Below are 12,303 nucleotides of genomic sequence, written 5' to 3' on the forward strand. Positions count from 1 at the left end.
TCATGTTTTCAGGGTAGGCTGTAGCCCCTCAGGTTCAGTGGGGTGAGGATGTAATGTTTTTGTGGAATGGTATGTCATAGAATGATACTAAAATTTTGACTTAGGTACTGATACCAGCTTTCACACCACAGTACAGGGATGTCTGTTGTAGCGCACATTTTCTTTTTATACTTTTTTAAAATTAATTTTCATTGATTTTATTCCTTTTTTCGCCATCTTTAAATGTCATGTTCATTTTGACAGTTGGGAAGTCTAAGGGAACAAAAGAAGAAGAAAATATTATAAAGGACTTTTATTAGCCAAATTGAAACACTCAAATCATTATTTATCATTCTGTCATTATTATATGAAATTTGTCTCCTATGTGAGCTGGGCCAGTATGCATAAGAAAGGTTAATTAGTGCTCCTCTGACACGGTTTATGTTGTTCTGCATATATTCACTTCTAAGTTATCATTTTAGAATTTATTTATTTTATTTGCCATGATTGCATTGTTAAAAATGCTCATGGAGTATATTTTCTTCTTTCTGTAATTGGTATTCTTCTGTAACTTTTCTAGCAATTGCTTGCAATGCTCTTTTGCCTTCATGAAATTATATTCTGTTAGAAGCTGAACTAAACATGTGTGCAGCTTATATATATAATATATAAAGTTATTATTTGAGAAAAACTGGCTGATGTAAAATTTCCAACCTTCCATCCTAATTGAGCATTTAATTTTCTTTTTTTTCAGTTAGAGGGGGTGCAGGTTTTCATATCATTATCTATCTATCTATCTATCTATCTATCTATCTATCTATCTATCTATCTATCTATCTATCTATCTATCTATCTATCTATCTATCTATCTATCTATCTATCTATCTATCTATCTTTACGCACTCCTAGAATTGTAACCTAGGCATAATGGCGGTACTTGTGTTCCTCACTGACCCTTTCAGCTGTATTATCTGATGATATGTTCTCCTGATAGAATTGCTCATTGCAAATTGTTGTAAGGGGAGGCCTCAGACAAAGATCAATCCAAAATGTGTTCCTTTAGCAGTTAGGATGATTGATAATGAAAATAATAATTAACTACATGTATATAGCGCTTTTCTCAGTACTCAAAGTGCCATCCACACAGGGAGGAACTGGGAAGCAAACCCACAATCTTCCACAGTCTCCTTACTGCAAAGCAGCAGCACTACGACTGCGCCACCTGTGAGGACATTAAAGATAAAGAGCATCTCAACAAGAACTACTATGCATGTTGTATTTACATTTTATTATCTTACTGAGTGTGTTTTCTTTCTTTTGCCTTTTTGTCAAAACATGCACTAATACATTACCTTCTCTGTCTGAACCCATTATGATCTTTGGTAATTAACCTGTTCTTGACATGTTGAGTCAGTTGCAGTGTACCTGGGACAATACCTTACTAGTTGCAGATCAAGACCAGACTACGTAGTACAGCACTAAGAGGAGACGATCCTCAGGTCTAATTGTTGTTGCAGTGAATAGTAGAATAAAATCAATGCCAAGTTCAATTAATCTGCAGCTAGTCTTGTTTTAGTTTCATGTTTCTCCTCAGTTTGTTCGGCTGACCATCTGATTGCCTGTTATAGCAGGCAGCACTTTGGCAATTAAGTCTTGCCCTCTCTCAAAAAATGGTGTGCCACTACACATTCCTCTCGATTTAAAGGAACAGAGCACAGGGAAAAGTATGTCCTTATATAAAACTTATTAAAAAATGATTAGATTCTCTAAGCTACATTTGATTGAAATGAGCTTCACTATCATCCGTATAAATATAATTCACTGTGAGTGTATGAAAAAGCCCTGAAATCACTGTATGGGTAGTAATAACAATTGAAGGTAAACGTTAGCAGAATCATATCTGAAGCATAATTTTCTCTCTGTAACGCATGGGTGACACTACCATCAAAGTGATCTGGGTGTGCTCCCTGAGGCCTTAGTGTATGTGAGAAAAAAAGTACAGTAATCCCTCGCTATATCGCGCTTCGCCTTTCGCGGCTTCACTCCATCGCGGATTTTATATGTAAGCATATTTAAATATATATCGCGGATTTTTCGCTGCTTCGTGGGTTTCTGCGGACAATGGGTCTTTTAATTTCTGGTACATGCTTCCTCAGTTGGTTTGCCCAGTTGATTTCATACAAGAGACGCTATTGGCAGATGGCTGAGAAGCTACCCAGCTTACATTTCTCTTTCTCTTGCGCTGACTTTCTCTGATCCTGACGTAGGGGGATTGAGCAGGGGGACTGTTCGCACACCTAGACGATACGGACGCTAGTCTAAAAATGCTGAAAGATTATCTTCACGTTGCTATCTTTTGTGCAGCTGCTTCCTGAAGCGACATGCTGCACAGTGCTTCGCATACTTAAAAGCTCGAAGGGCACGTATTGATTTTTGCTTGCTTGTTTTTCTCTGTCTCTCTCTCTCTTTCTGTGCTCTTGACGGAGGGGGTGTGAGCTGCCGCCTTCAACAGCTTTGTGCCGCGGTGCTTCGCATACTTAAAAGCCAAACAGCCCTATTGATTTTCCTCTGCCTTTATGACAGTCTCTGCTCCTGACTCCTTTGAAGAGGAAGATATGTTTGCATTCTTTTAATTGTGAGACTGAACTGTCATCTCTGTCTTGTCATGGAGCACAGTTTAAACTTTTGAAAAAGAGACAAATGTTTGTTTGCAGTGTTTGAATAACGTTCCTGTCTCTCTACAACCTCCTGTGTTTCTGAGCAAATCTGTGACCCAAGCATGACAATATAAAAATAACCATATAAACATATGGTTTCTACGTCGCGGATTTTCTTATTTCGCGGGTGGCTCTGGAACGCAACCCCCGCGATGGAAGAGGGATTACTGTAATGCGTTTTCTGTTTCAGCAATACCTTGCGCAATTCCACCCAACACATGTACATGCTTACTCGTACATTATATCACCATCCCTCAATCTAATGGACAGGTGACCGCTGGCATAAATCTTAGAGGGAGACCATGCCACGGCTCATTTTATTTCTACATGTGATGTTTATAGAGTGCAAATGTGGGAGTCTTAATCTAGTCTTGCTGTAACTCATTTCCTAATTACAGAGATAATATAGAAGAGTTAATACTTGACATTCATTATGTGCTCAGCTTTTTCTTAATAACTGAATTAATCCAATAGTCAACATAGTGTATAAAACACCTAGTCAGAAGCCGGACAGTATGCATTAAGAATGTCTCATCACAGCTCGAACTTCACAGTAGAGCAGAGGCGCTATACAATGCATATTGTATCTCATATCACATGTAAAGAACACTCACAAAAATACCCCCATGATACTCTGAATTAGAAGAAACAAGCATCACCTTTCAATACGCACTTTATGAACCTGCAACTGAGCACTTTCTTAATTAGGGACACCAACTTTGCATCTTTTTACTGAAGATTGACGGTTAACTGCTTTTTGATCCTTAGTTTTCAGCTTTTTATATTATGCAATATGAACATTTCTATGCATCACTTGTATTTTTTCTGCAGCATTTAGTTAAATATATTCGATTCAATATCACACTATAGATCAAATATGAATATACATTATGGTTTACATATATTTTAATGATGTATTTGTTCTTTTCCATATCCATAACTCTCTGCCCAATGCATGCGGAATTCATTTTGTAACATTACCCGCCATAAAAAGTCCATTAAACCTGGTCATGAGGTGGTCTAAGTTAGTATGCAACTTTGTTCCTCTTCTCTAACTCCAAGAAGCACACTGAAACTGACCTTCGTCTTTGTCTTGTTCCGCTGCTAGTACTCATCTTTGGGTCACACTGCATCAGCACTAAACAATAAAGTTAGTCTTGTTACCATAAATGCATACTAAGACCAGATCAGCAAGGGATCAGTCTGAGCTTAAGTACATTTCAAACTGACCCGTGCTGTTTGACCTTTTCCTTAATAGTTGCTTCTATTAATTTACATTTGATGCATGTTAAACTTACTGGCAGATAGTTATGCAGATGAGTCTAAATACGTTTTTTATACAATGAGATTATACTTACTAGCTTCCAGTTTGCAGGAATTTTCCCAGTGTGTACAATTTTCAAAATATTTTGCATCATGGATTTATGTATGTTTTCACTAACTTCTTTAATCACTCAAAAATAAATGTTATGTGGTCTTGACGATGAGTTGTTAATTTCAGTCTATTTAATCTAAACAGTACTTCTCCCTCTGCAATGTTTTAATCATTAAGTACCTACTTAGTACATTTGGGAGGTTATTGACTTCTTCACACGTATAAACTTCAGAAAAATTTCAGTTCAAAGCATTTGCAGTTTCACTATCTGCACATTCTACCATACTTCTACTGTTCCTAACAATCCTCACCTCCTCCATGACCATTCTTTTACAACTAAAATATTCAAAGAATGTATTTCAGTTATCTTTCATGTTTTCTTTCTAAGTGCCTTTTAGCTTTCCTAATACAGTATCCTTTTTAACTCTTGTTCTTATGCTGCCATTTGCACTGTAATTGGCTCTTGCATGCCTTATATAGCTGTTTTGCTTTGAAAATATAGAGAGGTTTCCTCCCTCATTGATGACTTTAACATATTGTGTTAAAAAATAGTCATTGATTACATCAAAAACTCCATTCTTGATCTCAGCCATTTGTAAATCTAGTGTGATGTGTGAGTTCCTGTCTTGCACCCCAAAACACAAGGCTGAGTCTCAATACTTTAGCAAAACCAGATTTGTTCATCTTGAAACAGGAACAGCAGGGTTATTTATTGTAGCAAGAGCTACTACTCTCCTGTACACAGACACAGAAAATGGGCATAGTCGGGGCCAGGTCAGTGACCAAGTTATACTGTTCCCTGCATTTATAATATCCCTTGCATCACCCATCGGCGACAGGCACATATAGCACAATCTTGATCGGCTTGTAGTTGTTTCTGCGGCACTATGCTGCTGCTCTGCAAACCTGTGATTGCTTCAGCAACAGACAAGCAGTCCTCCAGAAACGCGGCAGGTGTGCTTCAGCATGCCGTCCCATTGGGGGGTTCTTAAAAGAGTTCAGAAACTTCATACTAGCCCGATTAATGTTTGGGTAATTAAAGTTCCCCATGATTATAATATCCACCTTTAAACTTGCCTTTTTAAAACTAGTAAATGATATAAATTCAAACCGTTGCCCACATTAGGGGATTTATAACACAATTCCCAATATAACTCCTCACTCATTAAAGCTTTCTAATAAAATCCACTAAACTTTGGCTCAACATCTAATTGAAAAAGATTTGCAGCCACATCCTGTTTTAAATAAATAACTACTATCCAAGCTTTTTGTATTTGCCTGTCTTTCCTAAATAATTTCCCTTGTCTTTAATAAAGTTTTCTGATTCTGATTAAATATCATCTACCTGTCTATGTTATACAAATCCATCTCTATTATTTAGCCACTAGATTAGATATTTACTTTGATCTGGATTATTTACAGTATTTTTTGAAATGTATTTTCTTCTTTCTTTGATTAATTCTCAATAAAAAGTAGAATGCTTAGACTTTTCTGTACTTCAATACACATAGATGATAGTCATGTCATTTGCATTAGCTCTGCTTTCTCTTTGTGCATGGATGTTTGGCTTTACAGCAGACTCATTTACTGAGTCATATTTTATTTAAAAGTAGTGCTTTAGGCAGTTATGTCTCCATTTCTTGTACCCGCATTGATAAACTAGGTGTAAACATATATTTTGAAATCATTCATTGATGATACGACATGGCTGGATATTACAATCAGAAGCAAGTGACAAAGACTGATTTCAGCAACCCAGTTTAATCTGGTATACTTCTGACAAGAAATCAATGATTTTATCAGCAGGAATGCATACCAAAACAAAATCGTTTTGCCTGATATCTCTATGAGATACATGTCAGAGGACTGCTCTGCTGTTTTTTCAAGCTCTTGTAGAAGTTAGGGTGTCCTTATTATGCTGTAGGGGGCTGAAATCACTTTATCTGCACAACAACACGCTGTTCCTGCTACTGCTACAGATTTTTTATGTTGACAAAATGAAAAAAAAATCCATTCAGTGTGTCAGGATTCACAGTTATAAAAGAAAAAAAATTATTAAGTCCAAGGGTTTAGACATAGTTTTATAAAAAAAAATGCCTTGTGCTAGTAAGACCAATTATTTAGGCATTACAGAAAGTAACAACTTGTATTGGTGAAACTTTATTTTGGAATGTGGTGACAGGATCATGGTTTAATATATGTTAAACAGTGGTGCTACTATGACGTTTCTGAAAAAGGATTTTCCAGACATATTCTTAGCCATACTGTTACTTTTTAATAAGTTTTTAAAAATCCCTCATATCCTTCCCACTCTCAGAATGTTTGGGTGCATTACATTAATTTTTTCATCCTTCCATTCTCTTTAGTGATCATGACAGTTATACATAAACTGTGTTAGTCTGAATATTAGACAATACCAACAACATGACAAACAGGACACGTGACAGGAGATCATCCAATTCCCCTGGTTTTTATTGGCTAATCAATAGCTAAGTTGTCTCAGTATTGCATCCAGGTACTTAAGAAATGCTTTCAGAAGTTCTCCTTTGTCTATAGGACTTGATATTTTGTTTTAGATTTCAAAGACCCTTTGTGTGAAGAAGTGCTTCCCGCTGTAAGAAATTTCCTCAAGCATATGATTAACTGTTTATTTAGTTTATCCTGAGCATAACTGAGACTCGGAATTCTATGTAATTATAGTTAAACCTGAGTCATACTCAGGTTAATGTGTGATAATACGCTTTATAGTGTTAAGCCCAAAAAAAACAATATTCTGCTGCCATCTAGTAGATGAATTAACATTATGCTGTAAAAAATTAAAAATATTTCTATGCCTTCTGCCACTTAATGCTAACTCTATGGTAACTCATCAAGCCTTGAACAAACCAAAACAATGGCAAACAAACGCACACGCAGTTTCAGAACAAATTGAAACTTAGCCATTGCTAGTGGTGAAGTGATATTGATGACAATGTACATTGTTGGATGCATATGGCACTCTACGATTTAGACCACCACACCCGTTGAATTCAGGTGCATGAAAGTCTCACTGTGGTGGAATTGGTGTCAAGTGTAAGGACAAGAAAGACGTCTGCCCCTTAAGCACTGTTCACAGTGCAGCAACTGGCAATGTTCGTGTCAGAAGAAATGTGAAAGTCACTGTAATCAGAATAATAAGTTTAATGTCACTGTGCTCTGTACAAAAAATTATTTTATAAATCCACTCACATGTACAGGCCAGGCCGACGTTAGCACACAGGGGCTCTCAGCATTTAGAACTGCTAGGCAAGCATTTGAAGAGAGAAAGTTACAACTACGAAAATGGGCATTGTACTATTTCTGTATGTTAGAGATGAAATTGAATCCTCTCCTTGCCTTGTTTGGAACCTAAGTAAGGGCCTGCACATGGAGAAAATAGTATAAAAGACTTGGATAACAGCCAAAAGCATTGAAGCCAATGGACTGATGGAAGATTACGTCATCCGTCCTGAAAACCCTTCCAGCGCAGCAACGGAAAATGGCAGACTGTATACATCGAGATCCCACCTTGAAAAAAGTCTTGCTATGGCTTCCTTCGTCTGTAATGCCGCGTAAATCGTTAAAAAGAAAGTTATTTTCTCTTATGTGATTTTATACCGCCGTATCACTATGGGAGGGGTATCGCCTTTAAATATTATATCTGTATAGTTTCAGGTTACTTAAAACACCACAATTAAAAAGAACTTATTCCAACTAGGGAGCTAGTGACCCCTATCGGAAAATAGTCATTAAGCTTTGTGCTCTAGTAGCCTACAATAACACAACAGACGGTGTTGATTGTGTCAATCAGGCATTGACACTCTTTCCTCTCATGTGCAAGCATCCAAAAAAAAAGTGTGCAAAGAAACAGACTTCTACTGTTCTGATTGCATCGTCGGGCTGTACATTGATGACTGCCTCAAAATATATCACACAAAGTATGTGTACTAAGTCTGTATCAGTACAGCAATGGATACTAGACATACCTTTCCTACTGTATTTATAATGACATTTGGATAATTAGATGTTTCTGTTAAGCATAATAGTATTTTTTTTTGTTGACTTATTTTTCTGGGGGAAGACATAACGCTAAGGAGGATGCAGGCAAAGATTTATAAGAATCGTCATAAGTAACAGTGAATATTTGCATTCTCTAGTTCTTGGACTAATATGCCCACTCCCTGAGCTCAATACAGTTTTTTAGGAAATGAATATTGCAGTTCTGTAGGAAACTTGCTTTTGTGATGATGTGTTCAGTAAATGTAGTAATGGATTTCCAAAGTCCAAGAGCCATTCATCCAAAATGCTTTAATACTAAGGTCTGGAAATTTTCGAGGTAGTTGCTAGACAAAGGATTGAAGAACTAAGTTAAAATTTTTATGTGTAGCTTGCTGTTGTGATGTGAAATTTTGCATACAAGTTGTTAAATATTTTATATGTCTTTATTTGTAACTTAGACAAAGCAATGTAATATTAGTGTTACATTAGTGAGAAGCATTCATGTTTACCCCCCTAAGACTAAGTCAGGAAAGTGAATTTTACAACAGGGTTGAGGGAAGTGCCTCAAACAAGTTTGGCAAATGTTTCTCTGAAGTCTCTCAACCCCCACAGGAAAGCCAGGCTGCCTAACTGCCAAGCTTTACCTTAATATATGGTTTTGGGAGCAGGTGTGAGGGTATTCTGTTCCCCCATTGGTCTGAAGTATGGCTGTTTGGAACTGGCTTGTATCAGAAGCCTCTAGGTACCATGACGCCCTATTGGCTCAAGGGGTTGGACAGAAAACCTATAAATTTGCTTGCTTTACCTCACCTTCTCTCTCTTACCAAACTGCTGAAAGATCATCTCATACCATGAACTGACAACACAATGAAGAGCATAGCTCGGCAGCCATGTTGAGACAGGCATGCGGCCTGTTCTGAAGAAAGCTGACCAATAATGATGCCTTAACTAGAGACATTTTAAGTAACTAACAAGTCTGTGTGCCACCTGAAACTACACATCACCATTTATCAGGTTGTATGGTTGCCAATATTCAAATGTACTTTCCATATTGTTTTTATTTATGAATATTATCAATAATACATTATTTAAATTGTAACTTAACTCCTGCTTGTCTTTTACTACACCTAATTGCCTGAGGTTATAAATGTAGAGGGGAAGGTGGGGAGAAGTTATACACTATAATACCTTATAAACAGTGGTAAGTCTGTGAGATTTGAGGCATTCTGACAAAGGCTATATATTAATAATACAAAAGGGGAAAGTAGATAAAATATTACTCTACCAAGACAAAACACTTGTCAATAGTATTCTATGTAATTTTTATTTCAATTTTTACAATTCAGATTGCAAGTGAAGAAACAAAAACATAACATTTTCAAACTTTCTTAATCCAGTTCAGGGTCACAGGGATCTGGAGCTTATCTGAACAGCAATGGGCACAAAGCAGAAAACAGCACCAGGCAGAGTGTCAGTCTATCATAGGGCCTATTCTTGCACTCACACATTGACACTCATGTGGGACCAGTTTTGAACCTACTTTGGTGGAGTGTGAGGAAAACCAGAGCACCCAAGGGGAAAACCTGTGCAGACATGTGAAGCAAGTACAAGCTTTATACAGGCAACAGTTGATTATAGGATTTGAATCTATTATGTTGGATCAATGATCCAGCAGTGAGGTCTTATAAGGCAACATTACAGCCGAACGTTTATTTTATAATTGCTGTACAGTATTCACCAAAGACAGGCTCAGACCTCTGCATTGATCACAAAATATGAAATAATAGAAAAGTAAAATTAGAAAAATGAGAAATATATAGAAGGTGCCAAAATATGTGATTACAGAGAAAAGGGACATGTGACCATAAGAACAGGACATTCCCAAACCTTTTAAAGCCTAGATCCTCCAAAATGTTATACCATCTGTTCAGGGCCCCCCACTAAAATAAATGTAATGCTGTGAAGTGAAGATCTTGGTTATTTCTAATAGCAGTCACACAGCATGATTCAGAATAATAGTAGACCTTATTATTAATTAAAAATGCTTAACCACAGCAGACTATTGACACATATGTGATCAAATGTTAAGTGATATCGCTAAGCCAGGAATTCACAACCTTTTCTGTTAGAGTAGCCCCACCAGGAATTAACATGTTTTGAAGTGCTATGATTTTTCAGTATTAAACTGTTAAGTACTGTACTCTTACTAGGTACAACTAAATTTAATATTTAAAGAAACTGGACTACTTTGATACAACAGAGGAACTTTTTGACTTATGTTTATTTCAAAACTATGTGAGACTATTTAAAGACAATCTTTAAAACTGGAATTATTTACCTTTTTCATGAATGTCAACTTCACCATGTCTGTTGTAGCCTTTCAGCACAGCCTGGCAGTTCTAAGTTTGAAACTTAGAACTATACTTGATGTTTTAATTTAACAATTTGACGCTTACAAAAAGAACTGGTTAATTTTTCCCCAATTAACAGAGAGGAGCTCTCGATGTAGTCCAGATATACCTGTAAGGTAAACCAAATCTTCTGTATTCATTCCCCAGCTACCAGAGAGGATCTCTTCATTCGATATTTGCCAAAAGTCTTCTCCCCTGCAAAGTTCTGTCTTTTGGCAAGATTAAAGTTGAACTGCCCTTCTGCATTTCATCTCCCCTGTTATTCTCCTCTAGGGTCACATAACCAGAAGAGACAGTCTTCTCCTTCAACTTTTCAGCCACATTAGGCTGGGCTGACTCCCTGATTGAAACATCATGTATCACTGATAAACAGAGCGTACCCTGTTCGATGCACTTTGAGTTCCTTTTGCAAAGAGAGCAGAAGAAGTTCTGATGTAAGCAGAGTTGTCAACCCACTTCTTAATGAATATCCCTGTTATGACCAGAGTGACAGCAGCGTTATCATGATTTCACTACTGTTTATTTTATTTTTCTTTTAATCTTGCATACAGTCTTTTTCTTGTGATTTTTTTTTATAAATGCCAAATCAATTTCTGTACTTATTTTTTGCTTTGCATTTAATTGTATTTATTTTATTTTTTCACTGTATTATTTTGTTTTGACACACCGCCGTGTCAGATCGTCTCCATTTTCCATTTTCAGACTCAGAGAAGTGAATGATTGTTAGCAATGATCCCAGTTAATACAACATGTCCTAGCTTGTGACTCTCCTGATGAATCATGGAAACACAGTAAGATGAAAGAATAAGAGTAGTTGAGAAGTTAGTTCAAAGTTAAAATTAAAAAAATGAATAGATCCAGTTGCCAAAAATCCTAGTCCGAAGTAAAAAAAGAAGAAAGATCAAGAACCTGAATTCTAAATGACAAAAGCATACGTGGAGGTTTGTTTGAAAACTTAATCTTGGACAAGGTGTGTAGAGCACTTGTGGTTTAAATAACAACACACTAATAAAATTATGAGCTGCAACTTCCAGCAAGTGTAAGCCTGCTAGCTGGCACCTGTGTCTCAGCAACCCAATCAAAATGTCATTATCATGGAAGAAAGAAAACAAGACATGAAATGTATTCAAATTGTGTAAAAGGACACCAGAGGTATAAATAAATGGCAGAACTGGATTCTACACTTTAAAAAGCTCTGAACAAGAATAAAACTCGAACCAGATCATAACAGTGATGTCATCACTGCAGTATAAACGTCGATGTCAGAAACTTCCTGGTTGCCCAAAATTGTGCATAACAAAACAAACTGCTTATGTGCTAGTTTGCTGTTTTGAAATATCACTTGCTATATATGACTTTTTTGAGTATTTTGTTTTGATGAATGATTCTGTAATCTTTCAGTTCTGACTTGTACAATTCCTAGGACGAATTTCTATCTTCTAGTCCCTTTTCTCAGCATTTTGGATAGCCACTTTTTCTACCACTGGCAGATCAAGTGTGAATTAGCTGTCTGTATTCCCATTCTTGGGGAATGAGTTAAGAATAGAAATTGAAGTCTGAATAATAAGTAATTGAGGAATAACAAATTCAAAAGAAATTGCATGGCTGCTAAAGTGCTTTCATCTCTTTCAGTTAATTTGTGAAGCTCACAATGTATCAGAGCAACAGTCATGATACACTTATTGGGGTAGTCAAGAAAAGCAAACGCCAATAAAAGGTGATAATAAATCAAAAACAGGATATTTGCCGTCAGTAACAGTATCCATTATCCAACGATGAGTCCTTAGGCCCACTAATACCTAAA

General features: G+C 36.6%; 1 protein-coding gene across 1 annotated transcript in view; it reads left to right on the top strand.

Annotated features, from left to right (window-relative positions):
• Window positions 1-12,303, top strand: part of sorcs2 (sortilin-related VPS10 domain containing receptor 2) — a 1,166,544-nt gene that overhangs the window by 863,669 nt on the left and 290,572 nt on the right. The gene's annotated exons all lie outside the window — the stretch shown is intronic.

This window comes from Erpetoichthys calabaricus, chromosome 5 (genome assembly GCF_900747795.2).
Source record: "Erpetoichthys calabaricus chromosome 5, fErpCal1.3, whole genome shotgun sequence".
Classification (NCBI taxonomy): Eukaryota; Metazoa; Chordata; class Cladistia; order Polypteriformes; family Polypteridae; genus Erpetoichthys; species Erpetoichthys calabaricus.